We start from the raw sequence: 23,324 nt of genomic DNA, 5'->3' as shown, positions 1-23,324 counted from the left end.
ATATACGATATTTGTTTTTCTCTTTCTGACTTACTTCACTCTTTATGACAGACTCTAGGTCCATCCACCTCACTACAAATAACTCAATTTCGTTTCTTTTTATGGTTAAGTAATATTCCATTGTATATATGTGACACATCTTCTTTATCCATTCATTGGTTGATGGACACTTAGGTTGCTTCCATGTACATGTGTCTTTTTGAATTATGGTTTTCTCAGGGTATATGCCCAGTAGTGGTATTGCTGGGTCATATGGTGGTTCTTAATCAAGAAGGAGCCTGGAAACTCACACCAAGTTGTCCACATCAGTCCTGGGGGACCTTGTTTGCAAGCTAGAACTGGCCCCAGCCCCATGCAGCTGGGGGATGGAGGAAAGACATCACGTTTCCGTTCAGTGGTTGCAGAATGCAGTTTACGAAGAAGCGAGCTCAACGTCCTTCTACTCCACCATCTCGTCCCGAGACGAGAATGCAGGTCAGAATGTTCTTCTTCTCCCGTCCACCAACCACCTCTAAATACCTTGCCAATTCCCCACTCAAAACAAAACAAACAATGTTAGCCGCTGCATTGACCCCCAAGCTTTGAGAAAACAGACATGAGGTAGGCCTGCCCCCTGTAAAACCAGCTGAACAGAATCAGTCAAAATTTATGGTGCAAATAATTTTAGACTGTATTAGACTGTATTTAGACTATAGTAATGAAAACATTAACATATAAGTCACTGGTCCAAGAAATCAACATCCCAAATTCCCAAAGGAGTCTTTTTATTAACATTTCAAGTACAACCTTTTTTTTGTTTTTGTTTTTACAGTTATATGCCTGGGATAGACCAAATGTTAAGCAATATACCTGGTCAAGACTAGAGGGACCTCAAAAACGGTACATACCGTGTTTTAAAAAAGGGAAGGAGGGAAGGTATGGCTAGGTAAGGAAGACGTTATCTGGAAAAATCTTCCTACTTGTTATGGTTGGTCAGTCAGAATGGTACACATACAGCCAGAGGTTCCCAGGTCAGCTGCATTGCTACCAACCCAAACTTTCCTCTTCACAGTAATTCATCCCCACTCTCTGAACACCTGTTGTCTACTGGATTCAATCCTCCACTCACCTGAAACTGCTTTCCAAAGGCACCAATAGGTCCCACTTTTTCACTGAGGATCAAAGCTGACTTACTATGACCTATAATGTCATCGTGTCTAAACTCTTAGTGCTCAAAGTGAGACCTTCAGGTAAACCTCATCTCATCACCTGGGGCTTCTTAGAAAGGCAGGACCTCTGGTTCTACCCCAGGCCACTGAAGCAGATTGTACCTTGTACAGAGATCCCCAGGTAACTGAGACGCGCACTAATGTTTGAGAGGCACCATGGCTCCTTCCTTCCTCACCTCCTCCCCAGCATCCGTGCCTGGCACATATTAGATGCTCATTAAATGCTGATTCAGGAAATCAAATTGCCAAATCTGATAGCTGCTTTTTAATGCTTACGTCATTTAACCTCTCCTTATATCTGAACAGTGTCCACTTCATTCTTTAACAACCCTTCCTTTCTTTTTTTGGGGGGTGTGATGTCTGGTTTATTCAAACAGTCAGGATTCCCACCAAGGAACAGAAACTGACTAGCTGGGAGCTGTGGGGCTGAACAGGGCAGGGTTGTCCAATGTTTCTTTTCTTGGTTTCCTTCCTACTGCTCCAGCTTCACCTTCTCAGTCTCACTTGCTGTATCATCATTAGTCAATCACTTAAGTGTCGTCATTGCCCAGGGTTGGATCACATTGTCTTATTCGGGTCTATCTGCTTTTCCTGTTGGATCCATCTTTTCCCATAATTTTCACTAATAGGTATTTAGGATTCCAAAGTATTTAGAATTTATCTCCAGCTCAAACCTGTCTGGCTTCCTTATCTCAACTCCATGTTTACGTATCTAGTATCCTCGGAATATTTCTAACTCATTAGCACACAGACTTCAAACTTGAAATATCAAAGTGATACATATTCACCCTGCCTTGCCTCCTACAATTTCCCTCATCTCTACCATCTCATGCTCTTCAATCCTGTACTTTACATGAGGTTGATGCCACCATCTCATCACCAGTGTGAGGAAGTGGAAATTAGGCTACACTCTGAGGCACCCCCTACAAAGCAAACCAATCACTAAGTCCTAATTCCTACATCTAGGTTTATTGGATTCATCCCATGGGATTTCTGACATTAATCTGAGATAGAGAGCCATCCCCTCTCCAGGGTCTGAAGCCACAAGTGGTAAACTTTCTTTTCTTCCCACCTGAGGTCATGTGTTCTACCATGTGGTTGGAGAAACCCGGTTCTCAGCAAGACACTCTAGCCAAAGCACAGAGAAATCTAGAGATAAGAGATGCTCTGAAGCTCATCTGCATCCTTTCTTCTGGAGCTTGCTCTTATATTATCTTCCTAATGATTTACCCTTTTTGATTCAAGCCATTGGATTTCTGTGACCTACAAATAAAAAGAGACCCATGAACTTCAGATATCTGAGAGGCCACAGCAGGAGCCACCATGTTCAAAGGCCTGTGATTACAGACCAGCTTGCTTGGGGGGCAGGTGCATATAAACCCACCCTCAGAAGGTGTCAGGGACATCATAACATTTTGCCAGATAGTCCCAGCAGAAAGAAGATGGTCCCTTAAAAAAAAGATGATCCAATAAACCTTTAACTCCCAAAGGACTAAAAATGTATGAACCGTTGAAGATAACAGTTGTTTTGGGGGCCTTCAAAAATATTATTTAGAGAGGAGAACATAATATTGGGGATTCCTTTGGGTGTGAGTGTTGTAAGTCCAATGTGTTTCTATTTTTCACATCTGTACAGTGTGTTCTCTTAAAATCAATATGGCTCCATGATAAGACTCAGTTTTTCCTCTTTTACTCTTAGTAGGCTATGTGTAGTGCTCAGAGACTGCCTTGTCCAGTAGAAAATATGCACTTGTTAGTAAATGAATAAATGAATGAATGAATTTTCACATGTGAGTTGATGCTGTTTTGACCATTCCTCTGCATATAGAGATAAGTTGGGAGAGAGTTGAAACTGAGGGCTGAAAAGCAGTGTTTGGGACCAGGAGGTGGGTTTGGTTGAACCCTGTGAAGATGTCAGTGGTGGGCTGATATGACTCTCTATTCCCCTATTAAGAGGAATGGGTGTGGTGTGGGGACCCCTCTACTCCAGGCAGGGGTGGAAACAGATCCCAGGGATTCAGGTTTTATTAGATCTATGCATCAGGTCTTTGAATGAGCAACGGTAGATCTATACTAGGTGAATGTTGGTGAGGGAGGAACAGAGGGTGTGGGGAAGGGGCCCAGCTCCAGAGAATGTGGTCTTTAAGAGTTTACTCTAAGTGGGTCTCTGCCCAACCTAATTTCAATCAAGCTTGAGCTGAGGATGTTCCTCCTAGTCTCTGTGACCTTTATGTCACTCAAACTCGCCAGCTCCTGTTTGAGCAGAATACATCCAGCTTCATGTCCTTATAGTCTGTTTCTTCTCATGGCACTCCATCTGTCTACCTGTCATTTGTCTATCTATCTGTCTATCTATCTATCTTGCTATCATCTATCTACCTACCTATCATCTATCTGTTTACCTCTCATCTATCTATCTGTCTGTCTATCTATCTATCTATCTTGCTATCATCTACCTACCTCTCATCTATCTGTTTACCTCTCAACTATCTATCTATCTATCTATCTTACTCATTTAAGACATGTTTATTGAGATCCTACCATGGATTTACTCTAAGTATCATTAAAAAGGGGGGGAAAGGAATCAAGTTGAGTGTCTATGTGCCAGGCAGGGAATAAGTATTATCTTACTGAATTTTCAAAATCATTTTGTAAACTAAGTCTTATGATTCGACTTTACCTCTAGGAAACTGCAGCTCAGAGGGGTTGAGTAGTTTGCCCAGAAACTTATGGCCAAGAAGGGGCAGAACTAATATTGACTTTGATTCTTTAATCCTAGGCTTTGTCACCAACACCAAGCTGAATTTTAAATGTAAGAGAGCTCCATATTGACTCGATAGTAAGTGGATGGACTACATCTTTTCTTTCCATTACTTCTGTAATTGGGATCTTGTGGAAATGAGATAAGAATGGGAAAGCCCAGTCCACCGTAAACCAGGAGACACTTTTGTGAAGACTCTTGGAAGGCATGCTGGAGCTGTCGGTTAGGGTTCTGGGACATGAATCATTTCCCTTAGGAAACATTGGTGTCTGTGCCCATTCCTGCTCCAGAGCATGGTATAATAGACAATACAAAATAAAGAGTTAGTCTCTAAAAACCCAAAAACCTGTTCTTAACAGAACCTTTCTTGTGAAAGGTACCTTGTCCAAGTTGAGCACCCGCCCTTCCGTTTTGAGAAGCAGGCAGGAATTTAATTACTGTCCAGACCTCTCTTATTTGTGCAAGCTTGAATAGATTCTTCACGGCCTGGCTTCTTCTCTGGGAGACTTTAACCTTGTTGACTATCTCCCTAGCACCTTTCCAATCAACACTGTGATTATTTTTAAAATAATCACATTTTTTAAAAGAAAGGTGCTTTATTCCGGCTTTCTGACGCAGCCTTCTGATAAGACCAGAATCTGGATAATCCAGGCTAACTACCACGTTGTGCCTTAATTGCCTGGCCCATATAAAGATAATTTACTCAATTCTCCACTTCATTTTGCATGTGCAGAGGAAATCCGACTGCAGAAGCTCAAGCACTGTTAATTCAAGTTAACAAGCAACTAAGACTGTGGTGCATTTGGTATTTCAAGCTCAACCTTGCTTTTACTTTACTGCCTTCATACAAATGTGCTCATGGCGTGCCTCTCTTTGAAATGTGCTCCACAGATAGATACCACATGTAACCTTGTATCTTTCTGTTCTAAAACATATCGAATATTGGTGGAGCTCAAGAAGTTGGCCAAGGGAATATTTTTTATTCGGTATGTCAAATGGTAAATAAGTGGAGCATATGTTTCCATGGTGTCTTGGGAACTGAAGCAACATGTAGAATCAACACTTTCAAATGTGATGTGAAACTTGAAGGAAAGAAAAATAAATGCAGTGTGCGGTTCTTAATTCACGCAGGAGTAAAATTATGAGCGAAGCATATACAGACACTTCATTATAATAATATGCCTTTAAAAGCAGGATCTTGAAACCCTTTTTGACATCACCTAAGGCTGCGGGATTAATTTCCTGGGTCAAGTGGAATATAAGCAAAGCCAACACTGACCTTCTGTCCCGGAACCTGGCAGGCTCTGCCTACCTCCCAGCCTCTGGCCATGCTCCTTCCTCGGCTTCCCTCTGCCTGGACCACACTGCCAGACTCGGCACTGCTCTGCATCCTTGGGGCTCAGCCTCAGTCGCCTCCTCAGGGAAGCCCCCCATGACTCCTCCATTTATGGCAGGCCCCCCCACCCTGAAATCTGTCACATACTGCCCTGTTCTTGTCCTCCATGGTCCCCTCTAGAGTCTAAACTCTGTGAGGGCAAGGAATGTGACCACTGGCTCACCGCCGTAGGCCCAGTGAACTTGTGCAGCCTGTCTCATAGCACGTGCTCCCTGCACGTTTGCTGAATGAATACATGATTGAACCGAGAATCAACCAGAGTCCCTTGGGTGTAAGCAACCCAAACTAGGAAGGAAACCTCACCTCTTCACTGAGCCTTGCCTACACAGTGATCCTGCAGGCCAGGCCTCTTGATGGGTTTGTATAAAGGAAAACCTAGAGTAGCCAAGGGTCGGGTGCTTTGGATCTTTGTTGCTTTTGAAGGACGTAGTGGTAAATGATTTCTAAACGATTGTGAGCATGGCAGAGTAACAAGTTATCTGGAATTGTCATGTTGTTTCTTTGGGGGAGAAATTTTTCTCCCAAGAGCTCTTTGTGAGTAACAGACTCTTGAAATAGTTTTGTGACTTTGAATATTTTAGTAAAAAAAAAAAAACAAAAAAAAAACAACGATTCAAAACAAGTCACACTTCTATAGGGGAAGTAGAACAGAGACTGGAAACCCTACCTCTCAAGTGTCTTCCTTACTGAGCGTGAAAAAGCTGTGACCGGTAACATGGAGCTCAGTTGGCATAAAAAGGAGGAGCAAGAGGAAATCTGCTTTTCTGGGCATCTCTTAATGCATACAGCAGGCCCATCCCTTTATAATCCGCCATCTCATTTCCTTCTCACAAAAACTCTGGGAGATGGATATCATTATTTCCAATGTACAGATGGGCAAACTGAGTGAGTTGACTTGGCAAAGTTACAAAGCTAGTGATGGTGGAGAAAGGATTTAAATCCAGGTCTGTTTTGTCTTGGATGCTTCTAACTAATATGAAAGCCCCAAAGAAGTGAGACTGTTAGTTATTATCATAAAAAGCTGAACCATATGTTACAGGTTCTGGACAGGTAGAGAAAGAGATGGAGATAGATAGAGACAAAGAGCTGGAGACAGAGAGATAGAGATGGGGAGAAAGAAAGAGAGAGAGGGTCCTGTCTTCCACCTTCCGTATGTAACTGCTTCTCCACTCAGCCACAATGGACCCTGGAAGAGCCATGAAAGGAGTGTTACAATAACAAAGGCATAAAAGTAGTCACTGGCTCGGAGCTCTCAGCTGTTGGGATAATGGGACACAGAGTTCCTACATCCTTCCCGTCCCCCACTAGGTTCTCTGGTCAAGGAATATTCTCCCATGGCCAACATGAGCTCTGCTGGAACAGTTCTGCTGTTCCTGGCTGGCCTTGCTACTGCTTGGGGGTTGAGAACCCATTTTTCTTCCCATCACCATTCATGTTAACCCCTCACTCTGATCTCAGAGCTCCTCCTCTGAAAACCACGGTTACTGAGGTGGGGGAGGTCCCTCTTTCCATGAGTACGATGGTTCCCAAGCAAATGACCAGTGCTTCTTGTCTTTTCTTGAAATATCCCAATTCTTCATTACCTTCCCAGGTTCATGGCCTCAGTTTTCTCAGTTTCTTATGGAGCAAATACAGGAAGTTTCATTCACCGAAACTCCCCATAGGAATTCCTCATAATGCTCGTTGGGAAAAGAAATACACTGATGAGCTGCTGGGTGCATGTGTGGAGGTTTAAGGGAGTAAGACTCAAAAGATAAGATGAGCTCATGAGCTCCTATGGATGTCCTAAACCACTTTCTAAGGAAGATGGGTCCTGGAATCTCTCAGAACACCCCATTTAGAGGTGCAGAAGCAGATTGCTCGAAGAAGAGGGAAATCAGTGGGACTGGGTACCGAACAGGAGAAGATAGAATAATGTCGTAGGGGCACAGCCAGAGACAAATGAAGGACAGAAAGTTTAGAAGGAAATGTTGGAGATACCTGGTGTGATGTGTTTGATGTTACCTCCCCTCCTTTATAGCCTGTTTATAAAAACACTCCGTAAAACCTACAGTATGTGTCAGTGGATTATTTAGGGCAAAACCAAGCAAACTCAAAATGTTTTCAGGAAAGAGACAGACGATGCGAACATGTGTAGCTGCAAGTAGGCTGTGGCGAAATGAAGAGTCCAGGGCAAAATGTACTCACGCACATGAAATAGTAGACATCGGCAGACAACATGTGTCCCACGCGCCACTGCTTGTTACCGTAGCTTTACGGAAACTCAAAGAAGTACCGAGCATTGCTGCCAGGTGGCTGGGAGCTGATGACTCAGGCAGTGGGGCAGATCCTGGGCAAAGAGACACGGAAGAGGCAAGAGAAACCAGCATGTCATGTGAATAAGCTCCTGGGAAAGGAGGCTGAGACCTCAAGAGATAGATGCTGGCCACTGAACTGCTTTGTTTGAGACACAGAGAGAAAAACTAGTTTTATTCTTGAAAGAGAGGGATGGAGAAAAATCACCCTTGAGCTACCCAAATCATCACTAAAATCTACCAAGCTCCCTCTGCGCCTGCTATAGGTGGGTTTCCTGTGGATTGGGCAAGGGGCAGTGTCATGCACCATCCACAGGGGGCTCTGAACTTTGCTGCAATCCAAAGGGAGGGTTTTAGGTCTTCCCAGCTTGTGGGATTGGCTGAGGTCCAAGCCAATTATAGCTACATCTCCAAGGTGAAGAGGGACACAGCCCACATCTGGGTTACATTTAGAATCCCAATGTTGTAGGAAGATGCAGGAATAAGTTATGCGGGTGCTGAGTGAGAGACCCTTGGAGGGCACCTGTGCGATTCACTTTACAGCATTCTCCCTCTTGGCAAGCGGCCAGTCATCGTGGGGAAGCTTGGGCTGTCCACTCTGGGCCAACTCAGAGAGAGTTTCTTTCCCTGGGGCGCTTGCAAGACGTGTGTGTGTGTGTGTGTGTGTGTGTGTGTGTGTGTGTGTGTGCGCGCGCGCGCGCGCCTGGGGGGGTGGGTCCCCCAGTACTATCCCTGCTTGCACACTGGTGGGTGCAGCGCATGCAGAAACACCATGTCCAGGAAATGAGAGGGGTGCAGCAGGAAACCTAAAGGGACTGAGGCGCCCTCAGGACATCAGATCAGCTCAGTCTAGGAATCAGTTGTCTTGGCCCTGGGGGGTGAATCAGAAGAGAGCGCTTTAGGAAACTCGGAGTCAGAGGAGAGAGGGGGAGGGAGAGAGAATGGTGAGTAGAGCGACCCTGGGGTCTGGAACCCTGGCTCCTGCTCTATCTCCTTTGCACCCCTCCAAGGGCCGAATTCCCCTTCTCCTGTACTCACATCCATGAGGTAGCTCCGAAGTCAGGGCTTCCTGGCGGGGAGGGAGGTCTGCCTTTTCCAGCCGCTCCCACTCGTGGCGGGGGATAGGTCAGCTGTGGGGAGCATGGTTGGATGGAAGAAACCTTATTGTCTTTGGAGTCTAGTTCTCTAATGCAGCCCGTATGGTATTTCTATTCCCATCATTTCTCAAAGTGGTGAGACTCCTTAACTGGCACCAACAAACTTCCGAAAGACAGACAGATGTTAAAGGTCCTAGTTTCAGCATTAAGCTGTGTTCTCTACTGAATTCGGAAACATTTGGAAATTGGCTGGGCTGGTTATGTTGTCTGTAAGGAGTCTATTTGCATGCCAGACTGAGAAGCCTCCCGGAAAATAACTCACCATAAATGTAGACAGTATGTGGCAGATAGGCTTGGTCCAATAGTAAACCATCACTGGTGAATGGGTGGGTGGATGGAGAGGTGGATGGATGGATGAATGGACGGATGAATGGCCAGACGGACAGACGTACGGGTGAGTGACTGGGTGGGTGGCTGGGTGGCCGGGTGGATGCACAGGGGGATATGGATGTGAAGGTTTGCATTTTCATTATGAACATTTATTATCTTGAGTTTGTGGATGAAGAAGGTATGAATCCTTGAGCTGTTTTCAGAAAAAGAAATCGGTGGGATATTCATACGTGAGGACAAAATATTAAGAAACTTGTGATCACGTATAACTTCAAAGAACAAGAAAATCCTTCTCCCCACACAGATGTGGGCTGTACTGACTTCAGAATGCTGAGGATGCCCCAGAACATGAATGTATCACCTCCCAGTAGGCAGCCCTACGTTGGGCAAGTGAAGCAGAGGTGACAGTCCTGCATGTATAGGAAGGGAGCAGTGGAAAATGTGACAGTCTTGCATTTACAGGAAGGGAGGAAGAATATGGTGGCTATCATGTTGGGCTTTAGAGAGGACTTATGCTAATTGTTTACCTGGCATGCAGCTATCCCCCTTGCCTGGCCAAGAGGAATATTGCGTCCTCTTGGCCAAGGTGATTATTCCCTGGGAATGCAAACAGTAAGATGGACTGTGTAAAATGCAGCTGCCTCTGGCCACCATCCTTGGTTGCCTAAAAAAACTTTGCATGAAGTGTGAATAAAGCCTGACTGAAAGATGGAAACAGGACTTGGCTGACATTGTTTGAGCCCCTGGATCCTACCTTGCCTGAAACTTACCTAGACACTTCTGGACTTTTCAGTCAACAAAACACCCATTCCCCCACTTTAACTTAAGCCAATTTGAGTTGGAATTTTGTCACTTGCAGCTGGGAGCTTATCAATACACATGAAATTGTACTTGGAATTCCCCAATAATTAATAGGGGGCTTATGTAAAGAGAGATGGAAGAGCTGTAATAGTAAGTGAGGGCGAGAAGAGTCATTATGGATGAGCACACGTGACGGGGCAAAAAAATACAGAGGAGCATGCAAAGTTCGTTCTCAGGTTCATCCTTTGTCCTCTCAGTTGCAAATCCTTCGTCCTCTTCTGTCACTTTCAGTGTTCTTATGGGTTGAATTGTGTCCCCCCCCAAAAGATATGTTAAAGTTCTAACTCCTGTACTCTCTCAGAAAGTGATCTGATTTGGAAACAGGGTTGTGGAGGTGAACTTAGTAAAGATGAGGTCATACTGGAGTAGGGTGGGCTTCTAATCTGACTGGTGTCCTTAGGAAGAGGAGAGAGAGAGAAACAAAGGGAGGATGCCATATGCCTATAGAGCCAGAGGTTGGAGTGAAGCAGTAGCAAAGCCAAGAAACACCAAGGACTGACACACATCACCAGAAGCTAGGAAGATGCAAGGAAAGACCTCCTCCTAGAGGTTTCAGAGGGAGCGTGGCCTTGCTGAGACTTGGACTTCTAGCCTCGACAACTGTGAGACAATGGGTATCTGTTGCTTTAAGCCACCCACTTGTGGTCCTTTGTTATAAGCAGCCCTAGGAAACTCATACTAAGATCTTCAAGTCTCCTACTTCATCCAATTTGCTTCCAAAAGACATACAAACAAAAACTGTCTTATAAGCTGAATCATTTTGAAGACATCTATCTATCTATCTATCTATCTATCTATCTAGATATGTTTAACATACATATATGTTAAAATGTCCTAGGACATTTGCATTTGAAAAGAGAACTGATGAAAGCTGTAAGTGACTCTATAATGGTGGAATTTTTAGACATGGACGAAGGCCTGTAAATCTGTAAGTGCCTGTTTATCATTGCAAGGAGGTTACACTATTGAGTGTCAGGGTGACTTTGGGGTTTTTAGAGCTGTCTCGGGAGCCATTGAAGAAAACAAGGCTAGGGGGCTGGGCCCTGAGACCCCACCCAACTGCAACCAGACTAGCATTCTTTTGTATTTTGGGATTCCACACAAGATGTCCTTTGGAAAAATAATTTTTGTGTTAATACAGATTGAAAGTTGTTGCATTATGGCCGTATTTAACTCACACGAGGGCTAACCAAGTTTTTTATTTCCGCTACTATTCCTGCCAAATGTTCCCACTCACATATATGTTTACCACTAAAGCAGAAAACTGTTCATTTCTGTCAAGAATCTAAGGTGAAGACACACGGACACACAGGAGACACCAGCTTTATTTCTCCTCTTGTTTTTAGCTGTTCTGATGGGCATAAGGGGAAAGATGAGCTGCTTTTTCTTTGTTCTTGTCTTTTTAAAACTGAGAATCAAGATCTTCATGATCCAAAATGTGCAAAAGACTTTTAAGTAAAAGTCAAAATATCTAGTTTATTCCAGTTGTTGATTTATTGGCTGTCTGTCTCCTTTTTATTTATTTTTTTGCCATTGGGTGAACAGAGGAGGCTATCAGGATGTATTATTTGCATTCATGTGATTGAGGCAGAAGCAGTACTTGAATACAAAAAAATACTGTGACTGATGCTGGAGTATATACAGGAAGTATAATAATAATTCTACACATTTGTGTCCCTTTCTACTTTCACACACATTATCTCATTGGAAACCCTTACAAATCCTGGGAGGTATGCGGCCTGGTTTTCCTATCACCATCCCACAGATGGGCTCAGACAATCCTCCTGGGCCTAAGGCCAGTTAGGTGAGGGGAAGCTGGGACCACCACCCATGTATCCTGAGACCCCTGCTCTGTATGATGATTCAGTGGTGAGTTGTTGTTTTTTTTTTTTTTTTTTTCCAAGCATGGTGAGGTAGAGAGAGAACTCGTAACATGAATGGCTAAAAAGGACCTTCAGCCCTCCTTTATCTTCACTGCTTCTACCATAAAAGCTTAAGGCAGGGTCTGCTTTTGTGGAGTCTTTGAGATAAGCAACAAGTCCCAGGAAACAAATAGTGAATACCACCATCAATTCCCTTCAAAATTCTCCAGTTAAGTATTTGAATCTCAAAATGCTCTTCAGATCCTAATAGCTAATCGTTCATCCACCTACGCTCTTCTTTCAGGCAAGATGCTCCTTGAGCCAACACAGTGTACCCTGAGCTCCCAGGCGCTGTTGGCGGCCGGTGGGTGGAATCTCAGCTTTACCCCACGAAGAACGGATTTGGGGATGCCACAGGGGTTTTCTTTCCTTTCTTTCTCCCCCCCCCTCTTTGTTTCCCCCCATGGGAACTCTCTTTTTTGGGTTACAGGTCCAGGTTGAGTACACTGAAAGGGAACAGATGGATGCAGGCTGGTCGGTTGAGAATAGAGGGAAAATAATTTTTTTCTGGTTTGGGCCGCTGAAAATCAATCAGGGACAGAGACACTTTGTAGCTCAGGGAAAAGCACCACGTTGGAATCCAGGCTCCAAGCCCGGGGTCTCTGTTTTTGTGTCCTTTATAAAGTAGCCCACGGGGGCAGCAGGCTGTGTAGTGGGAGCACCCACTTCCCAGATTTGGCCCCAAAGGGCAGATGAGTCCGGTGGAGAGAAAAACCCTGAACTTTCAAAAGCATCCTCCGGCGAAAGGGGGAGTTTCAGGGTTGGCCTGGGGAAATGTACAGGGAGCGGGCGAGCCAAGGAGGGGGGGCTGTGATCAGAGAGGCCTTAAAAGAAGAAAAAGGGAGCCCAAACTGGGAGCGGGGAGAAAAGGGAGCGGGAGAGGCGGGCTGGGAGGCGAGGGGAGCTGTTGGGAGACGGTGCCGGGGCGCGCGGGGCGCGGGGCGGCGGGGGCGTCCCGGCTGTGTGGCGAGCGCGGGCTGCGGTGACCTCACGGCCGGGCCCCCTTCCCTTCGCCGGGTGGGTGGGGCCTCGGCGCGCCGAGCGGGCGCGGGGTCAAGGAGGGGGAAGAGGAGGAGCAGGCTTGAATGTGTCTGTGTGAGGATCGGGGAGGGGCGGAGGAGGCGGAGGGCGGGGAGGGAGCGCGCGCGTGGCTCGGGGCGCCCGGGCTCCCCCCCCGCCAGCCCCCGACCCCGGCCCGCGCCGCCTCTTCGCCACCGCCCGCGTCGCCGCTGGGACCCGCTGCGGGCGCGGGGACGCGGCGGGCGGGGAAGCGCGGGCACCCGGCGCGGCCTGCAGGGAGCGAGAAAGCAAAAGTAAGGCGAGCCGCACTCCTCCAAGTTTTCCCAACTTCGCCCCCTGCGGCGGCAGGCGTCCTGCTGCTCGGCGCGTCCCCACCGCGCCGCCGGAGAGGGGCCGAAAGAAAAGGGACGGGGCGGGGGCGGGGGAAGAGGGAGCTCGAGCGAGAGCCCAGAGTCCGGCAACATCTGTTAAAACTTGGGGGAGGAGGAGCGCGGGGAGGAGGAGGAGGAAGAGGAGGAGAGGAGGGAAGGAGGGAGCGCGAGGGAGGGAAGCGCAGAGCCGAAGAACAACTTTTCCACCCGTGAGTAGCGCAGGCTGCGCGGGTCCGGGCGGGGGGCGCCTCCAAGCCCGCGCGGGTTTCCAGGCCGGGATGGGACCTTCTTCCAGAGAGTCGATTGGATGCCAGGAGGGGAGTGCGGTGGGGGCTTTCTTTCTTTCTCTTTCTCCTCCCTCCCGCGGGTGAACCAAATCAGAACTGTCACTCAGGGCCTGTGAGTCAGAAGGGATCGGATTACACGATCCCTGAAACCGATGCCGGAGCCGCACGAGCGGGCGGGAGCGGGCAGGGGCAGCGCCACCGCCACCGCCGCCGGCGCGCTCGCACCGTCGCCCTCGCGCCCCCTCGCCGCCCCGACCCGCCCTCCCCGCGCGCCCGGCGGCCGCCTGCGCCGCACCATGCCCGCCGCCGGCGCCCCCCGCGTCCTGCCCGGCCGCTCGCCGTAGCCCGAGCCGCCCGCGGCCGCGCGGAGCCCGGAGCTGCCCGCCCGCGCCCCGGACGCGGGTCTATGGGAAGTTCGGGGACTTGACAGCCGCCGCCGCCGCAGGTACGTCCCGCCCGAAGTTCTTTGTTTCGCGCGGCTCCGCACCCGGGAGCCCGCTCCGGCGGCCGCGCCCGCGCCTCCGGGTCGACAGGGGGGGTCCCCGACGGGGGGCGCGGGAGGAACTGAATATGGCTGTCTAGAGGCGCCCAGATTTCGGGAGCAGCGGGTAAGGCGTCGGAGCGTTCCCTTCGCCCCCTCTTGCTCCCCTTCTCAGCGTCTGACTCGGCGGCCATCCGGAGACGGACTGGAGAATTTCACCTCCCGAAGTTGGGGCAGGTCGTGACGGGGCGGGGGGGGGGAAAGAAGTTTGCAGCAGCCGCGGCGGCGGCGCCCCAAGCCCCTACTCCCCACCCCGAGGGCTTAAAGGAACTCCGCTAGCCTCCGGGGCCCCGGCGCCCGCCTTCGCACTGTTGCATCCCCCCCGGGGGGCCGGGCGCGGAAGGCGGCGGGCGGCGAGGTGGGTGCGCGCGGGGAGCGCCGCGGCGGGGGCTTCCTCCAGCCTGCGCTTCCCATCCGAGGGCGGCGCGCCTCCGTCCTGAGAGAGGAAAAGTGAAAGCTGTACCATCTGTGGATGATTTGGGATTCTTTCATTTCTTTTCTTTTCCAGGGACAGCATTAAAATAAAAAAAAAGAATAAAAGAAAGAAAAAAAGAAAACAAAAGAAAGAAAAGCACTAGAAGCTGCAGGGAGTGAGCGGTGGAAGTTGGGCGGGGGGTAACCGTGGCCCCTGCAATAATCATTTAAGAGGCCGCATTTTCACCGAGCAGAGTTGGGTATGAATCACTCTGCAGGGGACAGTTACTTTTCGGAGTTGCAGAGGGCACAGGGCCGGGAGGAGGTGGAGAGGGAATAAATATTTACCCAAACTTGGAGAGTTTGTGAAGCGACTTCTAAGCAGATTGCCAGATGCCGAAGCTTCACCGCACACCCAGGCCTTTTATCCTCCCCTGAACTTTGTGCTCACGTCCCTGATTACACCTCCTTTGGGAGATGCCATCCCGAGAGCATCTGGACCCACGCTTCCCTTGCTGACCCCGTGTAGACAGAGTATGAAGGAGGCATCCTCCCGAAACTCCTCCCGCCCGCCCCCGGGGTCTCATCTCCCGGGTGTGCAGTCTCGAACAGACTCTGGCCTTGGGTACAGCGCTCGTGGCCCTCTGCCAGCTTATATGTACATATATTTATGTAAAACATTTTCTCCCAGCTCTCTGCCAGCTGTTCCACATTTTCCAGCTGCCATTTCAGTTTGAAATGATGGACTGTCCGCATCTCCAAGTAAAAGAGCCCTTTAGTCGGAGGTATGGAGGGTCGGCCGCTGTGCAGAGACCTGCGCAGTGCCATTTGCCGGGCTGGTTCTAGAAAACACCTTCTGCTCTCCTTTATCTTTCTTCCTTCTCCCCAGTTCGTCTCTGCAGAGCCCTTTGCTGGAAATTCGCGGTAATTAGGCTTTTCCCTCCCAATGTGATTTTGGACAGAATTGGGATGTTTTTGAGATCCCTGAAATAAGTGCCTGGTGGAAATCAATTAACTTTTAAAAAGGGTTCCAGCCTGAGTGCCTTGGGCATGGCCCGTGTGGCCCTCTGCCATGGTCCTTTCTGTCTGTTCAAGGCAGGAACTCTTCATGGTGCCCATGTTACACTTTTTGTGTTGTTTGAAGTCTTAGCATATTATAGACGGAAATCTTCAAGAATTGGCCTAAAGTATTAATTTTGAGTATTTATGTAATTGCTCTGTAATTTGAATAGGTGCCTTATTGATTGATTCCTGTAATTATTTCATTTAGGTTTTAAATTAAAAATTAATAATGGTCTGACAGTTTCTTAATTACATGTGTCAAGATTATTTTGAAGGAGGAAAATGCTATGTTTCAAAGTAGCGAAATAACCTCAAGATCGCTTCATCTTTCTGAAGCAGAACAGTATTTCAGTTGAGGGGCTTTATTAAAGCAGTGGTGATTGGCTTTACAATGTAAACTGTGTGAAGTATCTAAAGAATTTGTTTATGTTAGGAAATATTGGTCTTAACCTGGAACACAAACACTTTGGCCAGTTGGACTATAGTCAGACCTGAAACAAACATGAACTAACGTTGAAATTAGTTGTAATAGCATACTTATAGGGAGAAGAGGTTTATTTTATGCTAAAAGCTATTTAATTAGAAACTGCCTGCCTAAGGGGAGATCCTTTCAGGGTATATGATTCTTGAAGTCAACCTAGGGAAGCTTTGGTTTCAGATGCCTGAGTAGGTCCAATGTGAGAGGTGTCCAGTGAAATTTCACACACGCAGAAGCACTTTAAAGGTATAGATTGTATTGTTATGAAAGGCTAGTAGATTCGACTCAGATACCTACGACTTCCCGGTACCTTTAACATGTTTGTGTTCCTTGATCGAACCCTGACATAAACACATTTTTCCAGTATGTCGAAATTGCAAAGGACTACAGACAGAAATGAGAAAATTCAGTACTGATGAAAAATGACTCTGGTGAATTATTTCATTACTTATTTAATGAAAGAGTCATTAATTTATCAGTTTGATGCCCAAGCCTAAAAGTTGAACTTTCCTTTGTTTCTTGGCCAGTTTTCTTAATTACCTGCATGCTGTAAGGGTTTCAGACTTCCTCTGTGCTTTGCCATTTAGGGGTCCTTACAATCTATGTGAGGTGTCCTGCTTACTGAGATTCCCCTTGGTGCCCCTTTTTTAAGGATAGGGTTTGGGAGTTTACGAAAGGAAACAATTTAATGATCATTGTACCATGCACTCACTTATATGGAGACAGTAATGTACTAAGCAAAACCAGTCTTGAAGGCAAAGTGAATCAGTGAGTCATGAAATCCTCAAGAAAACCTTAGTAATGGAATGTTAATGCTTTTAGACTATAGTAGATTATCTTAAAAGTCAGCCTTTTCTTCTTTATGCAATTGTTGTAAATCCCCAGCTAAAGAATTCTTTGAAGGAGGTTTTAGTTTTGCTGGCATCCATATTCTATAGTCGGTCTGATTTGTTTTGGAAGATTCAAGAAATTTTCTGCCAACTTATATCATGAGAGTCAATTAAAATGCTGACATGACTGTAGAAGAAATTGTGCGTGCGTGTGTGTGTGTGTGTGTCTATTTCATTTGTTAAGCACAAGATTCCACTCTATAATTTCTTCAGGTTGTCTTTCCATTAAAGGCTACTAGAAGATGCTGCCCTTCACTTCCTGTTGTCATTTTTCCAGATGAAAATTGATTTGTTCTAGTTTCAAAGCAAATAAAGGGAGACAGAATAAACAACAACAGGGCAGGGGAAGCACCACAAACTTTTCTCAAGCACTTTCAGTGTATTTTTCATCTCTGCTTTTATTTGATGGGCCTGTGAAATAGAGCTGTAGACTGGCAAAGACTTTAAATGAAATTTCACACTTTGATGATTTTTTTTTTTAACTTTGATATAGTGACAGCAAAAGGAGCTGCAAAGCTTTTTTATAACTTGAGCAGTAACGCCAAGCAGCAGTCAAACGTCTCTGTGCATTTGTGTTTAACTGCAGAAGAAAAACATGTCCGTGGGCAGTAGAGGTTCTTATCAACCCCCTAATCCCAGATCCCAGCAAACCTTGAGGGCATGCCTCAGATCTTGCTGAAATCACTGTAGACTCTCACAGTTTGCAGATTAAATATGCTATGTGTTCCTGGCTCCAATAACAGGTTTATGGGCTCACTAAGCTTCCTGTTTTAAGATCCTTTTCTTAAGTTTTTAGAAGCTGTTAAAGGCAATGCTTTAACAGTAAGTGGTACTTGTTAATTTAGAGACACTCTAGATATTTCATGCTCTCTTTCGAAATGGCCAAAATTATGATTTTTTCCATCTAAGGGCTGGTTTTACAGGGTTATAAGGGAGGGGAGCCGTTGGGAAGAAATCGGATGTTAACTGTGTTGCCAAGTGTATTCGATTGCAAACCTTACGTGGTGTCTCAATTGTTTCAAGGCACTTTTCCTTTGCCTCGCCCCTTAAACTTAGACTTTTTCCACTTGTAATTCTAAATGCACTATATTTTAGTGCCACACTTCTTAGCTACTCATGACCACTTTCGGGTTTGTTTGTTTTTTTTCTTTAATGTGAAAGTGTTTTTTGTTCTGTGTGTGTATATTTCAACCCAAGAAAACGTCCCAGAAAAATCTATGGCTCTCTAAAGAAACTGAATGAACAGGCCATTACCTAGTTAATAAGGTGGCATTGGAACGTTCCAGTCCCCTCCTGAAAGGCAATATTGTGTTGAGTTCCACATATGCATCTGCAGTATCTGGAGTTGTGTCCTCACATTAGGGTGCTTTTGCATTTTGCATACGGAGTCATAATTAAAAAAGGAAAATACTCACATCATCGTCCAACGACATGTCATATAATTCCCAAGAGAACTGGAGCCAATTTTGTGCTTAAAGGTTATTCAATGAATGAAATTGTGAAAGCCCATTTGTCAAAGTACTGCATGGTTTCTGTTAGTTTTCAAGCCCCAAATTCATTGTCTGCCCGGGCCGGCATCAGTCATCAGGGTATTAGCGCTGCCTTCAGGCCATGTGGCCCAGCACTTCTTCACACCATTATAGCCTTGAAAGTGTACTCTGTCGACTTGTAGAATTACTGCTCTGATTTCTGCTTGGCTGGTTTTGAGGTAAGTCCCCTCCCTACCTTCTAGCTGACTGTAATCCTCGCTTTCTTTTAAAGCTCCTTTCCAGAGATTTAGGGGAAAACTTTCTTAAGGGCTCTATTGGCATCACACTGTGGTTTCGTTGTGGCGTGCAGTGTACATGTAAATTGTACCTGCAGTAAACTGGATTGATTGCTAGCCTCAAAGAGCTAGTGGGCTTTTCTTTTCTTTCCTTTTTTTTTGTGGGTGGGGGGGGCGGTGATGGCATGTGTCTTTGTGTGTGTGTGTGTGTGTGTGTGTATGTGACACAGGAGTATGTTTGAAACATCAGCATTTGTTGGTATATTTGGGTAATTTTTACGCTGCAAAATGAAATTAAATAATGGGAGATAAGTGTCCTTTTATTGAAATCTCTGTCTCTTGGAGTACCTTCAGAAGGCAGTGTGACATCTTATTTGTTTATTTTCATGTGGAAATCTGCAGCTTTAGCTACTTGAACTTTTGGGGGAGATTGCATAAAACACCTAACAATATTCCAGAGTGCTGTACATTTTACAAACTATGGATTTTTACAAAAAGAGACTGAAAACTCACAGTTCAGATGAAAGCTAATTCTCAAATTGTCGTAATGAAGGAATGAAGCAGTTAAACCATATTCCCGATTTCAGCTTGTGGTATTTTAGAAAAGAACAATTCCGTCTCAAGGGAGTCACCTGTGTGTCGAGGAACCTCAGGCAGCAGCTCAAGAATGAAGCCTTAATGAACTAAGATGTATGGAAATCTGCATGGAGCGTGGACCAGGCCACGCCACTTCAGGACAACATCTGCTGTTTGAACTGTGAGGTTCAAATGAAATTCCCCACCAGGGCATTTCATTGGGAGGGTGCATCGTTAGGTATAGCTTGCATTGGCGGTTTTGTACATGATTGGTGATGGGCAGGGGCCAAAAGGTAAGACGGCTGAAGAATTCTGCAAAGTTTATAGGCTGAGTGGACCAGGGGGTAATTGTTACTGAATAAGCCCTGATTAAAAATCCTTAAATTATGAAAAAAGTGCTTTTCAAATTGCAGTTAAGATTCAAGAATCCCCAGTTTAAAAATCGGGAGGATGAAGTATGATGAACAGTACCAGACAAAAAAAATAAGTATCTTTGGGAGATCTCCAGCTGATTTTAACACCCAACAGATATTGGTCTCATATTTGTGATGGTTTAAAAGTATATTCCTATTCATAGAACATGTATTCTACTCTCTTAAGCTTGATTGTAAAGGCACACCCGATTCTAGGAACCAAAAGTTACAGAAGTTCTCTAAGAAGGATGTTTAAATTTAGGGATCTTTTTCTTCTGAAACTGTGTGAAAACTTTTAATTCCTGTACACCTTAGGGAAGTGAGACAAGGGTCACCTTTGAGCAGTCGTGCTGTTCTCGTGATACACGTAGGTTTAAGGGAGATGCAGTTTTCATGGGCTTAGCGGATCTGTAGACCGATAACTGACTTACAGATCTCCTTTTCTGTCTGAGGATTGTCTGTCTCCAGCAAGCCCACAGAAAGTTGGGGTGCCAGCTCATTCCTTCATGGCACCTGCTATGCAGGGCACTTCCTGCAAAGCCTAACCAAAGTACACCGAACTGCTGTTTCATAGTTTTTGCGAAACTCAGAAACAGTAACAAGTATTAAATAGAGACCTTTACCCGTCAAATGTTTCTCATAAAGTCCTGGCAGCAGAGAAAGTCCGAGTAGCTGATGATCTTTCCTTTTAAATACACATGGCAGAAAAGTAAAACTGGCACACAAAATGTAATTGTGATTTCAACGCTAGTAGCAATGATGACTTCACGTCAAATATGCTTTTCAGTAGTTGAATTTAAATATATGGGTTTCTTAAAAGCTGAGATGTAGTTAATCTACTAAAACTCAACTCAGTCCATAGCCCGGCAATTATTTCCCCTTAGAGTAATTCCAGTCCCTTACGAGGAACGCGTCTGTCATGAATACTGTTTATCTGAGATTTAAGAGCTTCAGAAACTGGGAAGGAAAGATCCGAAAACAATAGGCAGCAGATTTGGGGAACCCTCTGGGCTACGAAAGACCATTTTTGGCAACTTGAACAGATAGGAGCTTTCTTACTTGCAGTTAGGGCTTTAGGCTTTCCTAATTATGGGGGCGGGGGGAATCACATGTAAAGGTAAAATAATTGCACATTTAACAATACTGTAGTTAAAAATTCATGAAGATTTCATTAAGAACTTACGGAGTTGAGCTCGCAGGAAAGAAAGGCAATGCAGACGGGGGAGGGAGAGGAAGCCTTAGGAATCTTGGGAACTGTTGGTGTGTCACAGAAGTTATGCATATCTAATTGACTATAAGTTCCGAAAGGTATTTTGAGCACCAGGAAACATCAACCACATTACCAACCTATAAGAGACTTTCTGGAAAGCATGATTACATGAAATCCACTGAAATGTTTCAAATTCCCTAAATTTTGCTCATGGAAACTCATGCTGTTTCTCACCTTCTAGAATTGCTCAAAAGTTAAAATCAGCATTAGTTTGTGCTTCTTGATTTTCAAAAAAACCCACTTTTCCTAGAGCAGTCATGTTCTTTAGGAACTGAATTTTAATGCTGCAGGAAGGTATAACTATTTAACAGGAATTTTACCTCAACGGTTGCTCTCAGACTGGCGTCTTGAAGGAGCAGGTAATCTGCTATTAAGTAATACAGTACGAGAGAAATGTCACTTTTCAGTGACATTCAGCTCCTTAGAAATCCTTACATAGGCTAGTTCTTCTGGATTTTTGAAATATTAGCATATTAGGAAGATCATTCAGCTTGTAAATATACGGGCAGGTGTAAGTAAAGGTACTTTCTCTGGAGGAAAGTCTTACTCCTCTTGAGCAAAGAGTTCCCTGGGTTGCAGAGAATCATTTCTCACTTAAGGCCTAATCGCCATGCTGTTCAAAGCGCTGCCCTTCCTCCTGGAATGCCTCTTTTTTCTGATCCCTCCCTGGCAAGAGCTGTTTTAACCCATCAGAAACTGATCAGGTTGCCACGGATCAGGCTTTTAACTTAGTTGTTTTAAATCTTTAAATGCATTAAGAAAAGAAAGAAGGAAAACCCAAATTCAGGCCACTGAAAAATAAACCAGCCGGATTAGGGAAATACATGAAGTAGTCTGCTGTTCACAAAGGGTGCATTATCAGTTTATAACTACTGTTTCATTTCACCTTCGATTAGACAGTCATTTTATACAGTTCAAACATCATTTCAGACGTTGGTTTTAGCACTGGTGCTTCCTTTTGAACATTGTTAAGGGTTTAACCCATCATGGAATCCTACTTGTATGCGCATTCCCAGGGTTCACTGCAGAGATCTGCGAGGGGAAAGGCTGATTTTTGCACATGTTCCCAGAATTGTGATTTCTCACGCTCTCCATTTACTGTCGAAAGCCTCGTGGTTAAGGTTGAACTTTGGAACCCCACTGAGGGCCCTCCTCCCCGAGAGCCCATGAGATGGGTCTGTGCCTATACCATTCACCACACCTAATCTATGTAGGGCAGCTGATGAACGAACAACATTTGGAACGGGGTTAAGAGCCGGTGAAGCGAGTTAGAAGTATGGTGAAGTGACGCACACAGCCAGGGGTTTCCTGAAGACGTCAAGGGTTCCGCGGTGTTGTATTGTAGTGACGCACAGACGTTGATGCCTTGCAAAGTGCCCGGAAAGTTGCCTCCGAGTTCAGCCAGTGAAGCAGCTGTGTGACTGCATGCAGGGCGGCCACCGACCACTGTCTGCTGGAGATGCTGCCCAGTTGTGCCGAGAGTTTTCCGGTGCCCGGGGAGCCGGTGACCGGGGTGGTGCAGAGTGCAGAGGGCTGCTCTTCGGGCGGCGGAGGCCCCGCGGGGTTCCGATCGTCCGGCCCCTGCTCTGCGCTTTCCCGGGGGAGACGCTGCGGGAGGGCGGATCCGAGCGGGGCCGGCCGATTCCGAGGAGCCCGCGCTGCGCGGCCGGGCGCTCCGGGTTTGGGGCGCGGACCGGCAGCTGCGGCCGGGTCTGCCCGCGCCGGGGAGGGAGCAGACGACGAGGCGGGCGCCCCGGGTCCGCCGCTGCACCGACTGCGACCGCGTGCGGGGAGCGGGGCCCGCACGGCGACGCCGGGATCCCGGGGGTGGTGTGTGTGTGTGTGTGTGTGTGTGTGTGTGTGTGTGTGTGTGTGTGTGTGTGTGTTGTGTGTGTGTGTGTGTGTGTGTGTGTGTGTGTGTGGAGGCGGCTGGGACGCGGAGACGCGGCCAAGGTGTGAAGACGCGGTCCCTGGAACCGTGCGGGGAACAGAAGGGAAGCTGGCGTGGAAGCGCAGTATGCGGGCGCTCCCAGGTAGCGCTGACCACAGCCCACTGCTTACTAAATGGAAAAAGAAGCACACAGATGACAACTTATCTTTGCAAAGATGAAAGTTCTTGGTTTGTTTGGTTTTGTTTTGTTTTTGTATTTTTTAATTGCAGCTCCAAGCGGCCACTCTAAAGAGAGGGCCACCTGAGGCTTTGCAGGGGTGGGGTGGGGGAGTGCTGTTTCCATTGCAGGTCTTTCCCCCCCCCCCCCCCCCCCCCCCCCCCCCCCCCCCCCCCCCCCCCCGCCGGCGGTTGAGGGGG

General features: G+C 46.5%; 1 protein-coding gene across 2 annotated transcripts in view; it reads left to right on the top strand.

The window, feature by feature from the left end:
* Positions 1–13,985: 13,985 nt before the first annotated feature.
* Positions 13,986–23,324, top strand: part of GLI3 (GLI family zinc finger 3) — a 305,949-nt gene continuing 296,610 nt past the window's right edge. For both annotated transcript variants that reach the window (XM_055085097.1, XM_028490211.2), the window contains exon 1: positions 13,986–14,052. The gene's annotated coding sequence lies outside the window, so the exon portion shown is untranslated. The remainder of the gene's footprint in view (positions 14,053–23,324) is intronic.

Source organism: Physeter macrocephalus, chromosome 5, assembly GCF_002837175.3.
Source record: "Physeter macrocephalus isolate SW-GA chromosome 5, ASM283717v5, whole genome shotgun sequence".
Taxonomy (NCBI): domain Eukaryota; kingdom Metazoa; phylum Chordata; class Mammalia; order Artiodactyla; family Physeteridae; genus Physeter; species Physeter macrocephalus.
The sequence above is the reverse complement of the archived record's forward strand: the minus strand, read 5'-3'. Positions and strand labels throughout refer to the sequence as shown.